Source organism: Polistes dominula, unplaced genomic scaffold (assembly GCF_049000335.1).
Source record: "Polistes dominula isolate Pdom_NZ unplaced genomic scaffold, Pdom_raw_medaka contig_73, whole genome shotgun sequence".
In the NCBI taxonomy this organism is placed as follows: Eukaryota; Metazoa; Arthropoda; class Insecta; order Hymenoptera; family Vespidae; genus Polistes; species Polistes dominula.
In genome coordinates this window covers 2,248,556-2,276,355 of record NW_028300951.1, presented here as the reverse complement: position 1 = coordinate 2,276,355, position 27,800 = coordinate 2,248,556, and the positions used below count along the sequence as shown (strand labels likewise).

Genomic DNA, 27,800 nt, shown 5'->3' with positions numbered 1-27,800 from the left:
CAGTTGGTAAGCCTTCTCAATGGGGTGAATTTATATTAGGATTATTATACAAATTTTATTTTCCTTATTTTTCTTTTTTTTTTTTTAAATTTTATTTTTATTAATTTTTTTTGTGTGTGCATTTTCTTGTAATAATAATATTCCAGAAGAGTTTCTCCCACCAATTTTCTTTTCCTTTCCCCTACTCTTCTTTTTTTTTCTTATTTCTCTCACACTTACACTTGTATTCACTCACTTACTCACTCACTATGGTCGACACGATACAGAATTTTCGGTTATTAGGGCGTTACCGTGAGTAATCGGTTCAGAATTATTTCTCGTCGAGGACGAAGAACAGATTGGAATGGTTTCTTTCTGTCTCATTTTATCATTCGTTCATTTTTAATCTCGTTTCTTTTTGTTAATGTTTCATTCCATATTAAAACACCGTGAAAAGAACGCGATTAGTGTTGAAAAAAGATAAAAACAAAAGTTAAATAAAAGAAAAAAACAATCATCGTTAAAATAATATACAGTATTATATATATAATTGTAAATAATAAATTATACATATAATTATATATAATTATAAATAAAATACATTTTTTTATATATATACTGACGATTTTTTTATATAACGTTATTGTGACTATAACATTTGTGATATTATTGTATAATAATTTTATTGAGTTGTAAAAAATTTATTTTATATAAATATATTATATAAATAATATATATATATATATATATATATATATATATATATTTATTTATTTATAAATTAAATATAATATTAATTATATTATTAATAGAATATATTTATAAAATAAATATATATTATATAATATACACAAATAATATATAATATATATATATATATTTAAATATAACTTAAATTATTTATATAAATTTTCTTTTTAATTACAAATTAATTATTTATAAATTTTTCTAAATTTATATATATATATATATATATATATATATATATATTTATTTATTTATAAATTAAATATAATATTAATTATATTATTAATAGAATATATTTATAAAATAAATATATATTATATAATATACACAAATAATATATAATATATAAATGTATAAATAATAATATAAATAATAATATATATATATATATATATATATATATACATATATTTAAATATAACTTAAATTATTTATATTAATTTTCTTTTTAATTACAAATTAATTATTTATAAATTTTTCTAAATTTATATATATATATATATATATATATATATATATATATAGATAAATTTACAAAAGCAAAAAAAAAGAAAAAACAAAACCAGTGACAATAAAATCAAATTGCATTCATTGTTCTTCGCATTTAATTCAATTTATTTAAATTTGTTTTCATCTTTTTTGTTTCAGATAAGAAAAGAAAAAAAAAAAAGAAAAGAAAAGAAAATCCTCAAACTTGCGATAAAATCCAAGTGAAAAAGAAGAAACAGAAAAGTCAGTGGGTAAGTTGAGTCTTGAAATATTTTTTTTTTCTTTTTTTTTTTTTCATTTCATTTACCTTACACTCGTTTGATCATATTTTTCTCTTCCAAATTTTTATCTTATCCTACCTGAATAGTTGGGGTTGGTATGGGGTGGTATGATGAGGAAGACCCGCGATGTCTTGTCCACAGGAGATAAAAACCTTTATAAACGTTTTTACCATGATTTAGGTGTCCATCTATAGAAAAATACGTGAAATCTTTTGTCCCTCACACCCCTTCGTAGTTGTTCCCTTTCCTCATACCGGTTCGAGGCGGTTTCGTTGGAAATTTTCAAACTCGTACAATAAAAAGTGGGGTGGTAGGGTGGAGGGTGGTTTGAGGTAAGGCCAGTGTATAGATCGTCATCCATATATGGACCCTTTCCATCCTTTCAAACGTCCGAGCTGTTGGTAAAGTATGAAACGAAAGAAAAAAAAAAAATCTGAAAGAAGGGACAAGTAGAGTGGAATGGTACGATGAGAAGGGCACGAGGATTGAGGGGGTGGTGGTGGGGGGGGTCGTAAGAAGAGTGAAAAACGTGCGTGCGTGCGTGTGCGACAGAAAGAAAGAAAAAAAAAGGGTGTGTGAGTGAGGGGGGGGGTTAGGGGTAGGGGTAAGGTTAGAATGCAATATTATTCAAAATCACGAAAATCTTCGATATGGTGTGTTCCTTATACTTTTCTGTATGGTGTATTCATAGAAAAAATAGGGATACGTTAGATGCATATCTTACGGGGTTAAATTCACCGTACGGGGTAAGAATATACCATCAAGCAACCAACATCACTACTATAACCATCACCATCACCACCATCATCATCATCATCACAATTCACCCCATCTTATTCGTACTATTCCTTTTCGACATATGGATATTCAGGTAAAAAGGGTCAAACGGGTTTTAAATACAAAAGGGTGTGTAGGCGAAGGGTTCTTTTTTTTTTTTTTTTTTTTTTTTTTTCATCGTTTCAACCTATACGAGTTATTTGGAATGAATAGTTTATTCGAACGGGTGTGTGTGTGTGTGTGTGTGTGTGTGTGTGTTGGGGTTGGGGTTGTGGCTGCTGCTGCTTGCCCGTTTTTCTTATTCGTTGCTATGAACGTAATAGTTGACAACAAAAAAGGAAAAAAAAAGATGAAGATGAAGAAGAAGAAGAAGAAGATGAAGAAGAAGAAAATGTTTCGTAGATGGTTGGCGTACTAGAGCGAATCGGTTTTTGAAAAAGGGAAAGGTTTGATCAAAGAAACATTTCAAGGGTTGCTTCTTTGCTCTTTGCTCTTTGCCTTTTTCTTTTTCTTTTTCTTCTGCTTCGTCTTCGTTTTCTTCTTTTCCACCTTTCGAGGAAGAAACCTGCCGATATTATTTAAGTTTCGTCCGGTTGAATTTAATCTTTTTTTTTTTTTTCTTTCTTTCTTTCTTTTTTCTTACTTTTTTTTTCGCAGCTGCTCTTTGCTTCAAAAATCTTCTTCTGTGTTGTTTCTTTTTTTTTTGCTTTGCTTTGCTTCTTCCTGGAAAAACCAGCTGCCACGTTTTTCCTTTTTAACCGACTCGATTTGATAATTTCTTTCGTTACTCTTTCTTTCACACTTTTTTTTCATATTTTTATTTTTATTTTTTTTTTCTGATTATTTCTCTCAATTTTTAATTGTTCGTTGCATTGATTATGGATTATTTTCTAGAGCAAGTTGATTAAAAAAAAAAAGAAAAAAAAAAAAAGGAAAATACAAAATAAATATCGGTCATTTTTTTTACGCTTTTATTTCTTCCTTATTTGTTTTCTTTTTTCGTCACACACACACACACACACACACCTTATTTTTGTACTTGTTATTTTTTGTTGTTACATTGATTATAATTTTTCGTAATGCAAGTAAATGAAAAAAAAAAAAAAAAAAAAAATAGATAAAAATAAATATCCATAATTTTTTTCTTTTTTTCTTTTCTCTCACACTTACACACACTTAGACACACACACACTTACTTACTTACTTACTTACATTTTTTATTTTTTTTTTTATTTGAATTTTTTGTCATTGCATTGATTATAAGTGTTCATAGTATAAGTTGATAAAAAATAGATAAAAATAAATATCCGTAATTTTGTTCTGTTTTTATTTGTACCTTTTTTTGTAATTCAATTTTTGATTTTTTTAAAATTCTTTTCATTTATTTATATTTAATTTTTTATATTCAATATTTATAAAAATAGATGTGTAATATTGTTCTTGTTATATCGTTCGTACTGCACAAGCTGATATAAAAATAAATAACGGTATCGATTACCCCCATTATTCCAAACACTTGTTCTCGAATAACGTTACCAAAAACCAACCAACTAACCGACCAACTAACCGACCAACCAACGAACAAACAAACCAACCAACCAACCCACTTAGGGTTTTCTACAGCTTTATACACCGGCTTTAACCCTTTCACAGGTGAACAAGACAAAAAGGGAAATCCTTCTATTCCTTCTATTGTTATCGTGATTCCCTGTTAAACCCCTTTTTTCGGTTTAGGGGAGAAAAGAAAGGGTTGAAATTGTAGGTCAGGAGGATAGATCGATTGTTTAGGGACAGGGGTAGATAATCAAATCTGAATTATCGTTGATAGTCTATTTAGATATTTTTTTATTTCGATTATTGCATTTAAATTCAATCGTTGTATGTGTGTGTGTGTTTTTTTTCTATAATTTGAAGTATTTTTTTTGTAAATAAATTATTTGAAAAGGTCAGTATTTTTTTTTAAATATATATATATATATATATATTTAATGATTAATATTTTAAAATAGATGATTAGTATTTATATCAAAAATTTGTTAGATATTATTATATTAAAAATTGAATTATATTATATTGAAAGAAAAATACTGTAATATTTTATTATGATGCAATCATGATGCAAGTATGATGCAATCTTCATGCAATCTCTAATAGAAACACTGACTCTAGTAGAAACACACTGACTATATATATATATATATATATAAATATTATTTAAAATATATATAATAAAATATATACATTTATATAACGTATAACATTTTTATTATAAACAATTTTTTTTTTATATTAAAATATAATTAAATAAAACATTTTTGTTATATAGTATTATTTTTATATTAAAATATAATAAAACAAAATTTAATAATTTATATTAAAATATAATTATATATATATATAAATAAAATTTTTGTTATATTAAAATATAATTAATTAAAATTTTTGTTATACTAAAATATAATTGAATAAAATTTTTGTTATACTAAAATATAATTAAATAAAATTTAATTTATATTAAAATATAATTAAATAAAATTTAATTTATATTAAAATATAATTAAATAACATTTTTGTTATATTAAAATATAATTAAATAAAATTTTGGTTATACTAAAATATAATTAAATAAAATTTCATTTATATTAAAATTTAATTAAATAAAATTTTGGTTATATTAGAATATAATTAAATAAAATTTAATTTATATTAAAAAAATACATTTATTAATATTTATATTATAAATATATATATATATATATATATATATATATATATATATATATATATATATATATATATATATATATATATTTTATTATAACAAAATTTTTAAATAATAAATTTATATTTATATTTATTCGTGAAATAATTTACAACACATTTGAACTGATCAAACCAATAATATAAAATAATTTTTATTTGATATATTAATATTAATATTTTTTTCTTTTTTTTTATTTCTCTTTTTTTTCTATTTTTTTTCTCTCTATAAATCTTTATGTTAACATTTATACATACGATCTATATACGGCATATGTAATAAATTTGAAAAGTCAGTTTTGGAAAGTCGATTTTTCACGGTGGTGTCCGAAAAAAACGTTGACCGAGATGAGGGTGGACTGGAATGGGTGTAAAAGGGAAGAAAAAGTTGGACTCATAAGAAAAGATCTCGAACTCGCGTGCAAGTTTGGACACGTTTCTCGAATTTCCCCCATTATACATGGAAAAAAAAAAAAAAGAAAGAAAAAAGAAAGAAAGAAAGAAAGAAGTTAAGGGATCCTTCTTAGCCGTCTGGGAGGATTACGCAAACACCCCTCACCCCGCATCCCGCATTGCCCAGTTATTGTTGTTGTTGTTGAAAACGCGTATCTTCCTTTTTTCACGTTGCTTTTCCTTGCAAAGTTGCATGTGTCGCTTCGTTGCAGGTTCGAACCTGCAAAACGAGGCCATTAAATTCCTCCTCTCTTATATATATATATATGTGTGTATATGTATGTGTCGTATATGTGTGCGTGTATATATATGTAGTGCACATGACAGAAGTATTGGCAGAGATTTCATCATTTTTTATAACATTTGATTTTATTTTTGTAATACTTTTTTTTAAAAAAATAACAAAAATCATTAGTAATTATTTCGTTTATTTATCAATTAAAATAGTTTTATTTTATTTGTAAATTAAAAATTTATTATATAAAAAATTACTACAAAAATAATAAAATAAATGAAATAATAATAATAATTACAATAATAATAAAATTAAAATAATTAAATACAATTAAATATATTATTATTTATATTATATTTAAATTATTTTATATTATATATATATGTATTTATTATATATTATATATAATATATTATTATTATTATTATTATTATATAAATATATTAATTATCTATTTAAATAATTACCATAAACACACACACATATTCAATTAATTAATAAAATAATTACCAATATTTTTATTCGTTGCTGTGTGTGTATGTAATATTATAAAAATAAAAATGAGTAGAAAGTTGTATATATATATATATATATACATATATGTTGCATATTTGTTAAAAATACTTTGACTTCTTTTCAACACCATATACATACATATATACATACATATATATATACATATATGGATAGGATAAGTAAAAAATATATAAATTTGTTGAAAAGTTTTCTTCAACTTTTACCTTAAAAGAAAAATGTCAACGTATATATGTATATATATATATATATATATATATATATATATTTATGTATGTACTTACTATATATGTACTTGTATACATCTTATGATATTTTCAACCGGATGCCAATGGTCTTCTTTTGTACAAACGCGTATTATGTATTCCCCATTTTATTTCAATGGCAAATTTTCATGTGGGTGGATGCACACACTTCAATTCGGCTTTTACGAAGTATTCGTGAATAATATAACAGGTTTTTTCAAAGGATAATTCCGTTTTCTCTTTCTCTCTCTCTCTTTCTTTCTCTCTTTCTCTATCTCTCTCTCTCTCTCTCTCTTTCACTCTCTTTCTCTTTCTCTTTCCTTCCTTTATTTCCCCCCATTTGGAATCTTTAGTTTATTTTTTTTCTTCTTCTTTTCCCTACGACTAACTCGCTCGACTTATGCGAAGACACGTATATTTACGTTTCAATGGCGAATTTAATCATTTCCAATGGTTCGTGGATGAAGATGGGAATGGGTGGGGACTATTGAATTGAACAAAAAATAAAATGAGATAGAGAATCCTTTTTGCCATAAAAATGCATCATCCTTATTCTTCTTCTTCTTCTTCTTAGATTCATACACAAGAAAGAAAGAAAGAAAAAAAAATCCCTAGGAACATTTTTCTAACGTTATATCACCGTTACGATAAAATCCTTTGAAATTAGTTTTTTTTTTTCCACTTCCTTTCATTTTATTTTTTTCTTTTTTTTTTTTGAAGCTTTCGTATATTTCTTTCTTTTTTTTTATTTATAGAAAAAAATTATTCTACAACGTGAAAATTATACTATATACATATATATGTATATAAAAAAAATGTTGGAATGAATTTAATATATTCCTATATATATAAAAAAAAAAACTAATCTAACATTTGACGAGGGGGGTTCAATAACACGGTAAAACCTGTAAAGGTTATAGTAATATTATGCTAGAACGTATTTTGAAAGGTTTTTTTGAATAAAATCATGCATATTAATTATGAATACAATTTATATTGACGTTTAAAAAAAAAAAAAAAAAAAGAAGATAAAAACAAGATGAGAAATCAACGATTAAATTCGAGAAGAATTATTTCGAAGAATTTCTTATTAATTATTGATAGAACATTCATGAGAATAGGGGATTGGTAGAAGGTAAAAAGAAAGATGGCGGGGTTCAATGACTCGAATAAAATCAATCAAATGATGATTAATGTCTTGTATTATTTTAAACACACACTATTATAATATATCATTCTTTAATAAAACACACGTATATATTAAGTGTTTAAATAAAAATATTTACAATTAAAGAATTTCTCGTACATTATTTTTATATAAATAAAAATTCAGTGCCACATTGTTGGTTTTTAAATGAATTTTGAAATTACTTAACTGATTTTAATGAAACTTTTTTGTATTTTGTGTGTTTTGTTTTGAATTTAGTACATAGGATAGATTTTATCGGGTTTATTTCTTCTTATTTTTTATCACTAATTTAAAGGATTCATTATTTAGAGGTTAGGTTAAATCTCTAAGTTCTGTAAGTTTTCGATAGGTGGTGTTGTATCACAATTCAATTATTTTGATATATTCACGTCTTACATTTTTTTCAGGTTTCCATATGACATAACTAACCTTACTTTTTATATCTTTTCGTTTATTATTATTTCGTGTGTTGTTATAATTTATTAAATAGTTTAGAATTATATTAAATCAACATTTTTATAATAGAATAGTTTTTATCGCGTTTATTTTTTTTTTTATTTTTTATCGCTAATTTAAAGATTTATTATTCAGAGATTATCTAAGTCTCTAAGTTCTGTAAATTTTCACTAGTTGGCGTTGCATTACAATTCAATTATTTCACGTTTTTTTTTTTTAGATTTACATATAACATAACTTAACCTTACTTTTTATGATTTTTTTTCATTTATTATTATTTTATGTATTCCATTAGTAATTGTGGTATTATTTTGTGTATTGTTTATAATTTACTAAATAGTTTTAGAACTATATATTAAATCAACATTTTATAACAAAATCACAGTAAACGTGTACTCGGAGTATCCTAGTTTTTAATAGATGGCGTTGTATTACAATTCAATTATTTTGATATATTCACGTCATATGTTTTTTTCAGATTTACATAATATGACATAACTAACCTTACTTTTTATGATTTTTTTCATATATTATTATTTTATGTATTCCATACTAATGGAATATTACTAAATTGTGGTATTATTTTGTATATTGTTTATAATTTACTAAATAGTTTTAGAACTATATATTAAATCAACATTTTATAACAAAACCACAGTAAACGTGTACTCGGAGTATCCTAGTTTTTAATAGATGGCGTTGTATTACAATTCAATTATTTTGATATATTCACGTCATATGTTTTTTTCAGATTTACATAATATGACATAACTAACCTTACTTTTTATGATTTTTTTCATATATTATTATTTTATGTATTCCATACTAATGGAATATTACTAAATTGTGGTATTATTTTGTGTATTGTTTATAATTTACTAAAAAGTTTTAGAATTATATATTAAATCAACATTTTATAACAAAACCACAGCAAAAGTGTGCTCGGAGTATCCTAGTTTTTAATAGATGGCGTTGTATTACAATTCAATTATTTTGATATATTCACGTCATATGTTTTTTTCAGATTTACATAATATGACATAACTAACCTTACTTTTTATGATTTTTTTCATGTATTATTATTTTATATATTCCATTAGTAATTGTTGTATTATTTTTGTGTATTGTTTATAATTTACTACATAGTTTTAGAATTTAATAAATTCAGAAGAATTTATTAAATCAACATTTTATAATAAAACCACAACAACACGTGACCGAAGCATCCAATATATATATATCTTAATATCAAACAGTGTATTGAATATAACGGGTGTCGAGAGTGTTGTGTTGAAGCAAACTTTGGTTATCCAAAATCTTTTTGAACGACATTTAAAAGAAGAAAAAGATACTCACTCAGCACGTTTATAACAGAAAAAAATAAGAAGAGGAAGAGGTGAAGTATAAAAGGGGGATGAAGGAATGGTTAAAAGGGGAATTGGGAGGCGGAGGGGTAGGGGGAGGGGGAGGTTGAATAAAATCTTTGCCATACGTATTCATTTCCTCTTTTTTCTTTTTTTTCATTCTCTCTTTCTCTGATTCAGAAGAAGAAAAAGAGAGTAGCATTTCGTGTTCCTAAATAAACAAGACGTGCAGCTATGTAAACACGCGTGAAAAAACCTTCCGTTAAAGCAAAAAAAAATGAAAAAGAAAAAGACCTTTATACCCTCTTCGCGCGGTAATACATATAAAAGGGATTCGATAGAAATTTTGAACAGAAGATGAAGAAGAAGAAGAAGAAGAAGAAGAAGAAGAAGAAGAAGAAAAAGAAAATGATGAAATAGTCGTGAAAATGTATTGGATGTAGAGAAAAAAAAAAAAAAAAGGTCAAAAAGGAAACTGCATACACGCACATACGCACATAGGATGATGATTGAATGTATTTAAGGTTCTTTTTTGAAACTCGTATAAGCGTGAATATCTGTCTTTTAATAAAGCACGAATATTTCATCATTATTTCTAAAAATTAGGATTATTGTTATAAATTATACATTTTATATTCATGCATAGAATTATTTTCTATTATTATTTTGTTATTCTAGATTTTTATTATTGAAGTGAAAATTTTCTTTAGCATAGGGAGTAAACTGAAAAAAAAAAAAAAACGGGAAAAACCTCATTACTTTTCGGAAAAAACCTCACTACTTTTCGAAAAAAAACCTCACTACTTTTCGGAAAAATCTGAGGACTTCATTAAATAGGTTCTAATCAATGTATATCTCTCTTTATCCTTTTTACTCATTCTAGACAAGCATAATCTTAATAGATCACTTTTGTAACATTATTTTTTATTTTCTATTCAGATATTTTTTATTTTGTTATTCTACATTTTTATTACCATTTTATTATTTTATTATTTTATTATTTTATAATTATTTTTTCTAGAATTATTTTCTATATTCAACCTTTTCTTATTTTTAAATTATTCATCTATTTATCTATCAATCTGTCTATTTATCTTATTCTTATATATATATATATAAGAAAGTAAAGACCTATGATTTCTACTTTTAAAATATTTATTATTATTTAATTAATTTATATACTTAGTATTTATATATTAAATAAACATGAAATTTATTTATATAACTTTCAAATATTTTGTCAAATTATACGATTTTTTTTTTTTTTTTTTTTTTAAATAATTAAAATTAATCACACTTGTGTCATAAATTTGATTAAAAGTAAATAATACTACTCGATATATAAATTTTGAATCTTAGGTTTAATTTTGTACATTCTTTTTTTTTTTTTTTTCTAATCAATTTCTTCTTTTTATATTTCTTTTTATTTTTCTCATTTTGATACAGTACTGTACAGTCGTTTGCAAAGATTCGGTTGCAGTTTGATGGATCTTTTTAAACTCACAATCCCTTTCTTTTCTTATGTTAGTCCAGAAAGAAGGGTCCTGTCCTATGGACAGACCAAAAACTTCTCTCTCTCTCTCTCTCTCTCTCTCTCATTCTCTCTCTCTCTTTTTCTTGTTCGTTTCTTATATTGGAGACCATGCTTAACAATTTCTTTCGAGGATCCTGTCCAGCTCTAAGGGGGATAAGGAACGTGCTTTTCAAAAGGGGCTGAAATTGAACACGTGCAAGGGTGGTGAGTTAGAAGAAACGAAGGGAAATAATAAGAAAGTGAAAGAGAAAAAGAGAAAGAAAATGAGAGAGAACGAGAATGAGACAGAATGAGAGAGAATGAGACAGAATAAGAGAGAATGAGACAGAATGAGAGAGAATGAAACAGAATGAGACAGAATGAGAGTGAGTGAAAGAGAATGAGACAGAATGAAAGAGAATGAGAGAGAATGAGAGAGAATGAGAGAGAGAGAATTGAACGTGATAGAACACAGAAAGTAGGATGAGGGTCCTCGAAGATTTCCGCGCCAGATAGCGATGCCCTTTCAGGGATGCAGTAACAGCAACAGCATCTCAGCAACAACATCAGCAACAGCATCAGCATTAACGGCAACAGCAGCTTCGTGTTTCTCTTCCTTACTCTTCCACTTTTTTTTTGAAATTTTTATTTTTAATTTTTTTACTCACTTCTTCTTCTTCTTCTGATGTTTCTTTTATTTTTTTTTTATTTTTGGTCTTCTTCTTCTACTACTATAATGCTATTATAAGATGAGTTTACTTATGAACCATTTTATTGGACGTGTTGTGTACTTATAGATTGCTTTTATTTTTGAGATCAAACTCAAGTGAAAGAACCCTTTAAGATCGTAATGATAATAACAAGAGAGTGAGAGAGTAGAAATTATTAAAAGGGGCTTAGAAATGAAAAATGTAGATTTTGTTATTTTTTATTTATTATTTAATGCATTGGCAATATTGGTTGTAGTTATAATTTTGATGTGTAATAATTTTAACACGTTCCTTGCCAAGCTTTTTTTTTTACCTGACCTGTCATTCAGACCATTTAATTTTGCTTTAATATAATCAATCATTACACGTAATTAATAATTATTGTTAATATAACAATTAAACAAGACAAACTTATGTGCTTTGTTTTATACTGCATTTTGTAATAATGCATTAATATTTTAATAGAAATATTCTTTAATAGAATTAAATTTGTTATAAACATATATTTTCAGTGTATTAAATAAATGTGTTTAATGGTAAGTGTACCATCGGTGGTACACGTGGCATGAAGAACAAGTTTAACGTGTACCACCGATGGTACACGTGGCATGGAACGTGTTAATTGGTATTTGGTGAATACGGTAGTATGATAGAACAAATTTGATGGTTTACAACCATATTGACAATATTTGTAATCATGAAATTATTTCATTGGTATTTTTTGCTTTCTTAAAAATCTTCCAAAATCAAATCATCCACGTCATTGGTTGAAAATTTTGTTCATAAAAAAAGAAAAAAAAGAAAAATGTAAAAAAAAGACCTTGCATTATTTGTTTTTTTTCTTCGTTGGTTTCGAAAAGATCATTCAGTTAAAAAAAGGATCATTAGGCTATTTCGAAAATACGAAAGGAGAATAAAAAAAAAAAAGGAAATCCTTTTCACGGCAGACCAGTATTATTTTTTGTTATAACCCTCAATGGGTGAGATGATGGGCTGATGAAGGAGGAAGGGTAGGAGTGTAAGAGGGGGTTTATAGCGTCGATGGGGCACTTGTTACAAACGATATGGATGCACGTGTTCTAATGGATATGCCAGCCTTCTAATAGCCGAAAGATATACGGAACTGGATAGGTTTAAAGAAAAAAAAAAAAATAAAAAAAAAAATAAAAGAAGGGTGGGGGAGAGAAGATTTGAAAAGAAAAATACAGGTTTTCTTTTTCTATATCGAACTTTAAAAACCAAAGAGTATCTTCTAACCACCATAAGAGTCCAGTTTCAAAGGATAAATGAGACGAATGATGATGATCTGTTACTATCTCGTTTTTTTTTTCTTCTTCTTCTTCTTCTTTTCATTGATAGATTTCTCTCAGAATTTTAATTTATTTTATATATATATATATATACTATTGTAATAATATGAGTTAAAAATAAAATCAAACGAATTGAAAAATAAAAATTATTATTCGAATTATTATATATTCGTCGAATAATACCAATTAAAGTTATTTTAAATAAAAATTAAAACACATACACATACACACAATAAATAAAAGAATTTTAATTTTTTTTTAATTTATGTTTTTTATTTTTTTTTAATTTTTTTTTAGATATATATTACGAAATAAGTATATATATATATATATTAATTAATGTATAAAAAAATACTAATATATATTATATTAATATATAAATAACTATATTATATAATAATATAATTTAATATATTTTAAAATTAATAATTAATAATATATTTATTTATTATAATAATAAATTTTATTAAATTACATAATTAACAATAAAAATATTATTTATTAAATATTATTATAATAATATTTAATATAATATTTATTATAATAATATAAATAAAATTTAATAATATATAAATGTGTAATAATATATATATATATATATATATATATATATATAAATACTACTATATATAATATATTATTTATAAAATTATGTTGCTCATCTAAAAAAAATTATATAAAAAAATATATATAAAATATATATGTAATTTATTCTAAATAAATTTGAATTAGTAATAAATAAATTCAAAAAAAAAAAAAAACAAGAATAGAGATTAATTTTGTTATAAAAAAAAAAAAAGGAAAGATAAAAGGTTCTTATATATATATATAACAGTTGAGGGCTACCTTTAAAAAAAAAAGGGGGGGGGAATGAACGTTTTTAACGTGAAGGATCGTCACGGAACGTTAACTAGTGGAAAAGAATGACGTGGGTGTGCGTCATACGAACGAATAAGAAGTGTGACAAGAAAAAAAAGTATAAGAAAATGAAAGAAGAAAGAAGAAAGAAGAAGAAAGGGGGCGGCATGTCAAAGCAATAAGAAACCAGAAGCCTCCAAATCGGCGTATCGAGTTTGCTTCAGAAAAGGAACCTTTAAAAAGGGAGAAAAAGAGATAAAGAACAAAAATGAGAAACGAGTAGGAAATTGTATATACCAATAGTAGTAGTAATAGTAATAGTAATAGTAAGTAATAGTAGTAGTAATGGTAGTAGTGGTTGGTTGAATTCGATGAAATGGTTTTGATTTTATTCTTTTCTCTCTTCCTCTCTCTCTCTCTCTCTCTCTCTCTCTCTCTCTCTCTCATTCCACTTTATAATACTCTCGCGAGTTGTAACAAACGTGTATTGTCAAATATCAAAAAAGGTGGGTGGAAGGGGTGGGGCGGTGTTAAGGGGGGGGGGGGAATCAGCGTGACTAATCACCCTTCCTATACCTATTTGAATGTATAGCAAATTTCTTTGATTTTTTTTTCTTTTTTTTTCTTTTTTTTACTTCAAAGTATCAGAAACTGTGCCGCGAACGAGAAACACCTTGAATTATTATTATTATTATTATTATTTTTTTTTTTATTATTCTCTGTATTTTTGACAATGGTATAACTTTAAGGGGAAACGTAGGTTTATGGGTATTGTTAAAATATATCTTTCGTAAATGGGGGATGACTTCTTATGTGAGAAGATGTCTATCGTATTTCTAATATCTTCTTATAAACGATTCAAATGTGACCAATGTCGTTTACTTTTGTATTGTAAAAAAAATAAAAAGAGTCGGGACGGGGGGGGGGGGGGTATGTAGACACTTATACACACACGTATGTGATCTGTTTGTTCGTGTGTCCTTGTATAAAAGTGTTGTTATATGGGAATATCTTATAGAAAGTATATGTATATATGAAAATGCGGAAAAGTGGCGAAGAAAATTTTCATGGGATTTACCGTGTCAAGTTTAGAGAATACTCAGCCCATCAGTCCCACCATAGAAAATCATTTCGATCTAGAACCAAAGCCCGAGTAATTTCTTTTTTATTCGATAAGCACTTAGTTCTCGTAGTTTGCTTGTTACATTTACAATCTTAATGGGAATGGGGAATACTTTGAAGTAGCGAATAAAATGATACACGTTGAAGTTTACGAATATGTGTGAATATGTGTGTGTGTGTGTGTGTGTGTGTGTGTGTCTTAGAAAGGTATAGTTAGAAATATAGAACGAAATTTTAAATGGATAAAAATGTTACAAATAATTTTATGTATATTTATTTTAACAAATGTTTAAAATAAATATTATTATTATTATTATTATTATTATTATTATTATTATTATTATTATTATATATAATAATATTAAATTAAATTTATTATAGTATTATAGTATTTTAATATTATATTTACAATTTGCTATACATTAATTTATATTAATACATTATTAATTATTATTATTAAAATATAATTTATATTAATGTATTAATATGATATATATATATATATTATTATATATAATATATATACTTTTATTTTCCATATATTTTTTTCTTTGAAATTTATACGAGATGAAATATAGAAAATTGGTAACAAGAGTTATTATTATTATTATTATTATTATTATTATTATTATTATTATTATTATTATTATTATTATAAATAGACAGTGAGTGGTTGAGTTAGTAAGAGAAAAAAGGGTGAATTAGAAAATATGAGTGAGTGAAACAGACATAGTCTGAGTGGATGATTGAGTGAGATAGAAAGAAAGTAGGTGGATAAGTGATAGAAACAGAAAAGGTTGATATAAGTAAGTGAGTGAGTGAGACAGACAGAGTCTGGTTGAATGAGTGAGTGAGATAGACAAAGTCTGGGTAAATGAGTGTGTGAGACAGACAGGATTCTAGGTGGATGAGTCAGAAAGTGAGAAATAGAAAGAGATAGAGAAATTGGGGGTGGATAAGGGGATGGGGGAAGGTTGAACCGATTTTGACGGGTCCTTATAGACGAAGGAGGGCCCTTAGCCCTTAGCGACCGTAAGAAAAGATCCACAAGTATGTATACGACATCTGGGACTAACATGCAGGTGTTCCAAATTTTCCAATAGCATTTTTGTGTGTGTTTGAATGTGTGTATACAATACTATGATGATATTACGTTTCACGTTTGGAGATTTTTCAACCTAAAAAAGGAGTCATTCGAAATTTTGATTTTATCGTATTAGAGGGTGAATTGGGAATTTTCAATTTATAATAATAATAATAATAATAATAATAATAATTAATAGGAATATTATTGTAAAGTTAGTATGAAGTTTATGTTTCAATTGATTGGATAATTTGATTAAATCAATTAACAACAATTTTATTAGAATTTTATGAAATTGAATATAAAAAAAAAGATTGTTTTATTAAAAATGTTGAATAAAAAAAATATGGTAATTAATTAGAAGGAAATAAAAATAAAATAAAAATTCAATCATTGAATATTTATTATATTATTTATATAATAATATAAAATAATATTATATTATTTATATATGATATAATGTTATTCCAAGCTAATATAATAATTATAATTATAATTATTTGTAATTAATATATTATAATTATTATATTATTAATTTATTATATATATATATATATATATATATATATATATATAAATGATAAATTATAAAAATTATTTATATAATAATTAAAGTCATAATTATTTATAATTAATAAATTCCAAGTTATATATATATATATATTATATAATATAATGTTATTTGAAGTTAAAATTTTAGATACACTTAAACTAGAAAACTTGCAAACATTTTCTAAATCTCATCACGTGATTTTAACATCTGTTCGTCGTAGGTGTCCTCAAAATTTAGGGCGTTGTATTGTTATGTTGTTGTTAAAGAAAAATATATAAGAAAGGTGAATGAGTCAATGAGAGAAAGATAAATAAGTTGCGAACGTATACACAAACACACACACACCCATACACACATGTATATTTATATTTATATATATATATCTAGACGAGTTCTAAATAATAATAACTAACAGATCTGTGAAGTTCTAGTTTTTCACTAGAAAAACGTGAAAAGATTTTCTCAATGGTTGTACATTATTGAGATGAAAAAGGCAAGAAACTTGTCATGTATAACTTTTTAGTATAACGTTTAGTACAACAATAGTGCCAATTTTCTATGGTAAATGGTACCAACGTATATTCCATTATATAAAATCAACGGGACACCATTAGGACAATGACGATTGTTGTTAAATATTTTTGTCACCATGTGAATATAATCTTTGTTAACATATACAGCTGTTACCATTGACTACTGTAACTACTGTTCGACAAAATAAAAATAGGATCGTTTCTAGAAAAAAGAAAAAAAAAACAACTAGTAACATCTCGTACTTTAAATCGTTTAATATTTTTTTTATATTTAGAAACGTGAATATTTTTTTTTTATTTTGTTTGTTTGTTTGTAGATAACAACTGTGTCCATTTATTGTATCAATATTTCGAAATATTCGATCAACAAGTAGGTGGTTAACTGAGAAAGAGAGAAAGAGTAGGATTAAAGAAGGTGAGTGAGTGAGATAGTTAGAAAGTAGATGCATGAGTAAGTGAGTGAGATAAATAGACAGTGGGTGGATAGAGTGAGAAAGACAAAAAGAGATTGAATTAGAAAGTATGAGTGAATAAGAAAGACAGAAAGAGTAGGATTAAAGAAAAGTGAGTGAGTGAGATAGTTAGAAAGTAGATGCATGAGTAAGTGAGTGAGATAAATAGACAGTGGGTGGATGGAGTGAGAAAGACAAAAAGTGTGAGTGAAAGAAGATGAATGAGTGAGAAAGACAGAAAGTGTGGGTTGATGAGTGAGTGAGAAAGAAAGAGTAGGATTAAAGCAGAGTGAGTGAGTGAGATAGCTAAAGAGTAGGCTTTCTTCTTCTTCTTTTTATTTTTTTATTTTTTTTTCCGTTGGCACGGGATGATTGTTCGATCATGCGTATTTATATAGGGAGACCACCGTCATAGGTACAAAAGAATATTTTTGGTAAAATCGCATCGTTAAATTTCTTTACTGGCGCGTGAAAATAAAAAAGACAGACAGACAGACAGACAGCCAGCCAGACGGATGAGGGGGTGGAAGAGAAGAACAGAGAGAGAGAGAGAGAGAGAGAGAGAGAGAGAACGGGATGATAGAATAAAAGCTATAGGATAGGTAAGGGAAAATATATTTTGTCGATAAAACTGAATTCTCATTCATTGTCAGTATTGGTGATACGTTCCTCTCAATCTCCGTAGGATTTTACGGGTCGCATAAAATGAAATGAAAAAAAAAAAAAAAACAACAACAGCAACAAAAAAAAAGACTTGGTGAGTTCAAGGTAATCGTTTGTCCAGATCGGTTCTTGAAGATCTTGCGAAAAAAAAGGATCACGAACATGACATGGTCTTCGGACCATGATGATGATCAGAATGGTGGTGGTGATGATGATGATGATGATGATGATGATGATGATGATGATGAAGAAGAATAAGGGAAAAGATCGTCTTTATGGGGTGTTATAAAACGTGTCACGCATCAACGATTTTGTTTCTTACTTCTTTATCTGTTTTTTTTCTTTTTCTCTTCTTCTTTCACCTCTTGTGTGTGCTTTAACACATCGAAGAAAAAGAAAAAGAAGAAGAAGAAGAAGAAGAAGAAAGAAAATGTTTTTTTTTGCTTAGCAAAAACGAGCAAACGCTAATCTTCGGATTATAGTTCTCCTATTTGAGTTGTTCGTTTTGACAAAAACGTAGTTTTTTTTTTTATCTTTTTTTCTAAATTTTCAATAGACCAGACTTAAGTAGTAAGGACACGTTTAGAAGTGTTCTTTACATAAGTACTACTTAACTACATTCACTTTTATTTACACCTATATTGTAAAGTTTTCCAATTGATCTCACAAAGTTTTTTTTCTTTTTTTTTTTTTTTTTACATAGATGTATAACTATCTATATTTTATCGTGTAGTATACATTATTTTTCTAGGATAAATTTGACACGCGCGTTTGGGCATATATTTTAATAGAAGTTATTTTATAAAAAAATTCAAGTATGATAATTATATAATAATATAATAATATAATATATAGTATGATATATAATATAATAATTTAATAGAAGAAGAAGAAGAAGTTTATTTTCAGGTATACCCCTTTAGGGTGTTTACCCCGAAGGCCCCCCCCCACATGTTCGTTCCCCTTGACAATATATTTAATTCTAATTATGCCTTAATATAATAATATAATAATTTAATAATATATTATAATAATATATTAATATAATACTATATAATGATATAAATAATTTAAAATATACTATTATATAATTATAATATAATATAATATTGTTATTAAATAACAAACAGAACTTATATATATATATAAAATTACCAACAAAAATCATTTTTCTATATTTATCATTCATTTATTTTTCTTTTTTTTTTGTTGTATATTTTTATGAATAAAAAAAGAAAAGAAAAAAAAATAAAATCTTTGAAAAATATTGAACAGAAGCCACTAAAGATATTTTTCTTTTGATCATAGAGAGTATTAAGGCGTTTGGTGTCACTTTCGACGCCTTCTAAGGCAATCAGCTTTAAGGATTCTTGTCGAAGCATGATTCCTTTTGGTGTCCTTTTCAAAAAAAAAAAAAAAAAAAAAAAAAAAAGTTACAAAAAAGAAACAGGCCGCCCTTTTAAGGATCACTCACGGTGGCACACCTCGGTTTATTCTACCCACGAAACTTCTTCTTCTTCTTCTTCTTCTTCTTCTTCTTCTTCTTCTACTCTGAGGCGTTAATAAAAGTGCCAGTTGAATGAGAGAGTGAGGAAAAAAAAAAAAAAGAAAAAAATTTTAGTTAAAGGGCCAGAAGGGAAGATAAAGAGGCCAAGGATCATTGCAGGGTGCCCTTATTCTCCAAGGAGGTGGATCTCGCTCAAGTGGAGATAGTGAAAGCAGATTATTACTCTTTCTCGACCACCTCCTTCTTCTCCTCCTCCTCCTCCTCCTCCTTAACCTCCTCCTCCTTAACCTCCTCCTACATCATAACCTCCTCCTTCTTTTTCTTCATCTTCATGGGCAGCAATTGGTGCCTCCTTTTAACTTCTCGATCTGACAGTTTTCTATTTTAAATCACTTTGGAAATTCATTTTTTTGTGAATTAATTCGTGATAAGAAGATTATTATTTTTATTTTTGTTCGATTAAATAATTGAACAACACTACAATTTGTTTCCTAGTTAATTATATTTCAATTATTATGAAATAAGTAAAATATAATATTTTATTTGTAAATATTATTTTTTTAATATTACAATGTTTTTTTTTTTAAATATTAATTTATTCTATAAGATAATTAAATAACATTATATAAAATAATAAATATTAAAATTTTAAGTAAAATTCAAATAGCAATATTATAATATATTTGAAAAGAAAAAAAAATAATTAACTGACATTATATAAAATTATAATAATAAAATTATACAATAATTTTAATTAATTTAATAAATTAATATTTGAAATAAAATTGTAATAATAATATTAATATTTTAAATTAAATTTAAATGAAAATAATTAAAAAAAAAAAATAATAATATTTAAAATAAAATATTATATTTTATTTATTTATTAATAATTTTAATTTAAATATTATATTTTATTTTAAAATAAACAAATATTGGCATTTTCTATCGTGAACAAAAACGAGTATCAAGTAAATTTCGAGATAAGAAGGTTTTTATTTATTTTCTTCGATAAATAATTGAACCAATATAATATATAAAATATATATAAAATATATATAAAATATAATATTTATTGTAATTCTTTTAGAATATACAATATAAAAGAAATGACAGGTGAGTTGTGTATTACAAATGAAACAAAGTCATTTTGTAATATGAAATGTATTATACATTTGTACACACAATGAACACACGTTGAGCACACGTTGAACACACGTTGAACATACGTTGGACAGTATAAACACGTTAATACTTTTAATCGATTCATTAGTATCGATTCCTAATCGATCATAAAGATAACTATACCCATTCATCCCCAAAGGTTCTAATTCAAAAGTAAAGTGATAAAAGAAGAAAAGAAATATAATATAAGGTTAGAGAGGGTGTTTGAATTCAAAATCGAAATAAATTTCTTTAACTCGATGACACAAAGAGACACGAATCAAAGTAAAGCAACGAACAGGAGTGGAGAGAGAGGCAGAGCAGGGGGTTGTTTGAACCCTCAAAGGGGGTTTGATGGAAGACATGGAAAAAGAAGAAGAAAAATAAGAATAAAAGTGTGTAGGGCTTGGCAAAAGTTTTGAAGAAAAAGATTTGACTGCGCCCACCTCACCAAAAGAGCTCCTATAAGGTCTCTGATCATCATCAGACCCAGGGCTAGGGCTAGGGCTAGGGCCAGGGGTCCTCGTTGTACACCTTCGTAAAAATGTCAAACAACTAACTTTGAGAAAACGGGTTTTGGAAATATTTTCAGGGTAACCATAACAACCATAGTGGCGTGCCACAATAGGGTGACAGAACAGGGGGGTTGGAAATGGTAGGAAGGGGATTATTGTTAAACCATAGTCACTCTTTTGGTTCAATGATTTTACGCGATACTGAGCAAACACAAGAAAACACATAGAAATCATCTATCTTTTGTTGTTGTTTGTGTTCTTTCTATTTCTATGAGATATTTTCTATGACACGTTTTTCTTCCATACATTTTTAGTTCTCTTATTATCTATTTTGCGATCAGATATTTCTTTTACTTTTACTTTACTTTTACTTTTCTTCTTCTTCTTCTTCTTCTTTTGCTTTTTATTCGTTTTCTTTTTGTGTGTGCGTGTGTGTGTTCTATTTTGTATGGTTCAAATAGTCATCCTATTGTTAATGGTATAAAGCAAAATAATAAAATTGACAACTACTTTCATTTTGCGAACATATGTAAGAATCGACAAAATCTATTTTCATATTATTATTCGGATTCATCGAAGTGTAATAAAATATAATGGTGGGGTAGGATGGGGTGGGGGTATATAAAGTATCTTGCAAATTTCTTTGTCACGTTCAATTTCTAAAAGAAATTCCTTCTTTTTTATTTTTTTCTTTAAGTAAATTTTGATCTAAAGAAATTTTGTTTTTATCAAATGTAACTTTTTTCTATTTATTCATATTTTAATATTTTACTTAAATAAAATATTTTAAAACAAATAGAAAGGATGATTGTTCAATGACAATTACTTGAAAGTATCTTGCAAATTTCTTTGTCACGTTCTTCTTCTTCTTTGTTTTATTTATTTATTTATTTATTTATTTTTTTTTATTTAATTTCTATTTAAAGAAATTTTATTTCTATCAAAATGTAATTTTTTATTCTTTTATTTATTCATATTTTAATATATTATACTTAAATAAAATATTTAAAAAAAAGTTAGACACAATGATTGTTCAACGACAGTTATTGGACAAATATGGTTTCATGAACAATTATTAAACTAATCAAAATTATGTTAATTGTAAGATTAAAAAAATACAAAGAAAGAACCGAATTTTCTTAAAAATATTCAGAAAAATAAAAAACAACATTGACTGAAAAAATGTGAAAGAAAAGAAATGATCTGACGGTTTGAGTAAGGGTGAGGAGGCTGTGGGGTTTGAGTGAGAGTTTGGTACACACACAAAAAAAGGAATCATTTTATCAAAATTATATTAAAAATTATAATATAAAAAGAGAATGCCGAATTTTCTTAAAAATATTCAAAAAAAAAAAAAAAAAAAAAACACAAAAAACAACATTGACAGAAAAAGTAAGCAATGATCTGACAGTTTGAGTAGAGGGAGAAGACTGTGAAGATGAGGGTGAGGGTGAGGGGGGTGGTACACAAAAAAAAGAAGAAGGATCATTTGTCGAGAAGTACCAGTGGATATCTCATCTTTTACACGAGAATAATAACATAGAGAGAAAAATTGTAGGACATCATTTAAGTCCAAGCATAGTTTGTAACACGAAACCGGATGTGCTGTTGCTGTTACTGCTGCTGCTTTTGCTTTTGCTTTTACTCTTACTTTTACTGGTATTACAGATTTCTGCGAGATTTCCGACGGGTGGGTGGGTATGCGATGGACGTTGAAGAAAAAAAATTGAAGCAAAAAATTTCAAAAAAAAAAAGAAAAAAATAAGAAAGAAAAATAGAAAAGAAGAAGAAGAAGAAGAAGAAAAAGAAAAGTAAAAGCTCGCGAGTAAAATCTGAAGAAAAGGAAGAACACATACACACACACACACACATATATATATATATATAAATATATAAAGGTATTGTAAGCGTTTCCTGTCCAGTCGGCTATTCAATCCGCCGGGAGGGAAGGAAGATGGGTAGTAGTTTGAGAGTGGTTCCGAGATGAGAAGATGAAGAAGAAGAAGACAAAAAAAAAAAGAAGAAAAGGAGAGGGAGGGTGGGAGGGAGGGAGGGAGGGAGAGTAGAGGAGTTCTTGGATTGGTTGAAAAAAAAATTATAGTAATTTGAGTGGTAGGTTTAAAATGGGTTGCGCGCTACTTAATGTTGTCCGGTTGGTAAACCCGCTTTTGGTTATCTTTTTTATTTTTTTTTTTTTTTTAATTATTTTTTTTTCTTCTGATTCTCTTCCGTTTTATGCGACAAGACTGTAAGACAAGAATAAATAATTTAAATAATATAAATATATATATATATATATATATATATATATATATATGTATAATAAAATAATATATGTTTATTCATATACATATATGTGAATAATGTGTATACTATATATATATTTATAATAAAACAAAAACACATATACAGTAATATGTATATTAAATACGTATTCAAATTATATTATTTTAATATATAATATTATAATATATATATAATAATAATACTATTATATTAATGCAAAAACACATGTAATAATGTGTATACTATACACACATATTCAAATTATATTAAATATAATATATTATATAATATATAAAAATATTGTATTGATATATATATATTTAAATTTACAATATTATATATAATATTATTAAATTGATTATTTTAATATTATAATATTATTTAATTTAAATTTTTATTTAATTTGAATTTGTAATATTATATTTTATATATATATTATAATTTTATATATTACGATATATAATTAATTTATATAATATATAAATAATTAAATGTTAAAATTATATATTCATGTATATTATTATATATATAGATAGATAGATAAATAGATAGATAGGATAGATAAATAAAAAAAGAAAGATAGTTAAAGGGAAAAGGAAGGGAAGGGAAAGGTAGTGTGGAAGAATCCTGCGCAGGTGGGTAACCGTATAATGTTACGAGTGGAATAGTAGTTGAGAAAAGAAATCTCAGATCACACCGATACAACGAATGGGTAACGGTGGTAGCAACCATAGGCTAATACGTGAATCGTTCCAGGTTTTTAGAAGAGATTAGAGTAAGGAAATCTTGTAGAAAGAAAAGAAAAGAAAAGAAAAGAAAAGAAAAGAAAAAAAAATATCATGTGGGCAGATCACACGTGTTAGAAGTGAAACCTTCGAAAAACAAAGTTTCAAAAGAAAGAGACGACTGTAGAATATCAGGAGTCGGATAATTGTTAGGTTTATTTGTAATAATATTATTATTATATTATTGTTATCACATTCAAAAATTATTATACGTTTTATTGAAAACACATATAAATAGATAACATATTACACAGCAAGCATGTAATGACACGTTTGGTAAAAAAAAAAACAAACAAACCAACAAACCAAAAAAATGAAAATAAATGTAATCTCACAAGTAGTTACATTTTTTTGTATCATTCGTCAGTGTTAAGGGATAGGGAAAGGGAAAGGATCATAGTGATCATCTTATTTTCACAGATTAAAAAAAAAAAAAATGGCATTTAGAAAGTCCTCGAACGAGTAAGAGAAAGAGAAAGAGACAGACAAATATACAGAGAGAGACACACAACCAACGCACAACGTTCTTTACCGCAGTTTGAAATTCGAACGGCAATCGGTTCGCGGCCGTAAATTCATCCGAAATATCCAATTTCATCGTTAAAAACTTAAATTGGGAGAAACCTTTCCGTTCTCAAATTGCGATAGGCAGGTAAGGGATCACGTTACAACTACACCCGGTCGAGTTATTAATCAGACGGAAACCCTTCACGTTTGTGTACTACTCTTAGAGTGAAAAACACACAGATAAAGGGAATCCCCTTTCCTCTTCCCCCAAATTTCACCCTTCACCCTTCATTCTTCACCCTTCTTCATTCTTTATCTTTCCCTTTTTCATTGAAATTCAATTCGCGATTTATTTCAGCGAATTCAAAATTATTTACGAATTCGAAATTATTTTCCCCATCGAATGATAATAAAATTTATTTATTTATTTATTTATTTATTTATTTTTTTGTATTAATAAAAATCATTTTGTTATTTTGGTGAGATGAAATATATTCATGTGTGCACTTTTGACGAATTATTTATCATCGATTGCATCAAAGCCATGTCAATGCAGTCTGACCTGAATCAACGTTATGATTTTGATGCAATCACTAAAGGAAAACCCTTCGATGCCCTACCAACCATCGACACGATATAATATGCCTTCGAGGAATTTGATCTACGTGTTAAACGATACTAGCAAAACGAGCTGTTTATTCTTCTCCACATATTTTTTTTTCCTTTTTTTTTTTTTTTTGAACCATTTTTTTTTTCTTTTGCTTTGAATTTTTATGAACACCGTGTTTTCTTCTCCTTGTATTTTTTTTTCTTCTCCCTCTCTCTCTCTCTTTTTATTTTTTTTTTACCCCATCTAAAGATAATAATAATATTATTATTAATAATAATATTTATAATATTTTTCATATTTAATATAATAATTAATATAAATTTGCATATTTAATATAATAATATTTAATTATTGTAATAAATAATATTTTTAATATTTAATAGTAATTATATATTTAATATTTTTTCTATTTAATATAATAATAATTATAATGTAATATTATTTAAAAAATTAGAACAAATAATTTTTGTAATAAAATTAATAATTAATATTTAATATATTTTTCCTATTTAATATAATAATAATAATAATTATAATATAATATTATTTAAAAAATTATAACAAATAATATTTTTAATATAATTAATAATAATATTAATATATAATATAATATTATTTCATATTTATGTTTAATAATATAATCATCAACACAAATTTCACAATAATTGTTCTTTTTATTTTTTTACTGAGCTTGATGTAAAATGCACCTGTAAGTTCATTGTATTGTTCAAACGAGGGACTAGAAAAGGTCATATTTTTTTGTGATGCAAGGGAAGGGCTAAAGGATGAGGGATAGAGGGTTGAAAATAAAAAAAGGTGGCTCGATGTCCAGGCAACTTTTTTCAAAGTTCATTTCTATCGACCCGTTTTTGGTATCGACGAGACTTCCAATTTTTTGTTGTTGTTGTTTTTTTTTTTTTCTTTCCTTTACTTCACTTCACCATTCGTCGTCCTTCCAAAGTTCACGAGATGTTCCCTTTTTTTTTTTATTTTTTTTTTAAATGCTTATCTTAACCATCATCTTTCCCACGACGTCACGTGTGCGTCTGCACGTGGTCAGTAGTGAGCTCCTTTTATTTTTTGTTCATCTTCTTCTTCTTACATAAGGCTTCCTTAGAAGAAGACCTTTTTTATTTTTTTTTACTCCTTTTTTTTTACGTCACTTTGTCCTTACTCTATATATTTCTATCTCTATCTTTATCTTCTTTTTTTTTTTTTTTTGATGAAATGCGAGCTGGAAGAAGAGATTATCTATTAATAGAAACGTACGATTTTCTGTAATTTGGATTTATTTAAACAATTTGTTTTTTTTTTTTATATCGAATAATGTCTAAATTCACATGATGGTTTGTGATTTATAAAAATCAAATATATCGGTGAAAGATTGTAAATTTGATTATTTATTTATAGATATTAATATTTTAGATTTATTATATTTCAATTTATAGTTATTTATTTAATTAATATTTATGGTATTACATTTTAATTTATATTTATTTATTTAATTTATATAGATATGTTATTATATTTTAATTTATATTTAATTTTATTTATTATTAATTATATTATACATATATATATATATTTATTTTTACAAAATAATTATTGTATAAATAAATCTAAGTATTAATTCACATTTATTAAAATTATTTACTTCATTTAATTTAATTTAATTTAATTTAATTTAATGTAATTATTTATTATTTAATTAATTACATATAAAATTACATTACTACTAACTTAATTTTAATTTACATTTATTTATACGAAATAAATAAAATAAAAATAAACACCATAGAGAAAAGTGATAAAATAATAATAAATGATAAACGAGAAGAAAAAAAGGATTTATTTTCTTATGTTTCATAAAACGTATTTATCCACGAAATAATCTTTTTCTTTTTTTTTAAAAAAAAAAAAAAAAAAAAAAACAACAACAAAACCAAAAATCATCGTATCTGGAGATCTTACTTTTTATTTCCTTTAATAACATCTCTTGAAGCTGTCATTAGCATCCGAATGATCAGCATTCAACATTCAGCATCCAACAGAAACAGCAACAGCATCATCATCATCATCATCATCATCATGATCGTGGATCATATTCTCGGAAGCAGGA

At 25.8% G+C, this 27,800-nt stretch overlaps 2 protein-coding genes across 5 annotated transcripts in view; one reads left to right on the top strand and one right to left on the bottom strand.

The window, feature by feature from the left end:
* Window positions 1-27,800, bottom strand: part of LOC107063834 (uncharacterized) — a 192,653-nt gene that overhangs the window by 66,654 nt on the left and 98,199 nt on the right.
* LOC107063959 (tubulin monoglutamylase TTLL4) overlaps window positions 1-27,800 on the top strand; it is a 184,978-nt gene that overhangs the window by 63,420 nt on the left and 93,758 nt on the right. For all 4 annotated transcript variants that reach the window (XM_089172306.1, XM_089172302.1, XM_089172304.1 and 1 more), the window contains exon 3: window positions 1,375-1,466. The gene's annotated coding sequence lies outside the window, so the exon portion shown is untranslated. The remainder of the gene's footprint in view (window positions 1-1,374; window positions 1,467-27,800) is intronic.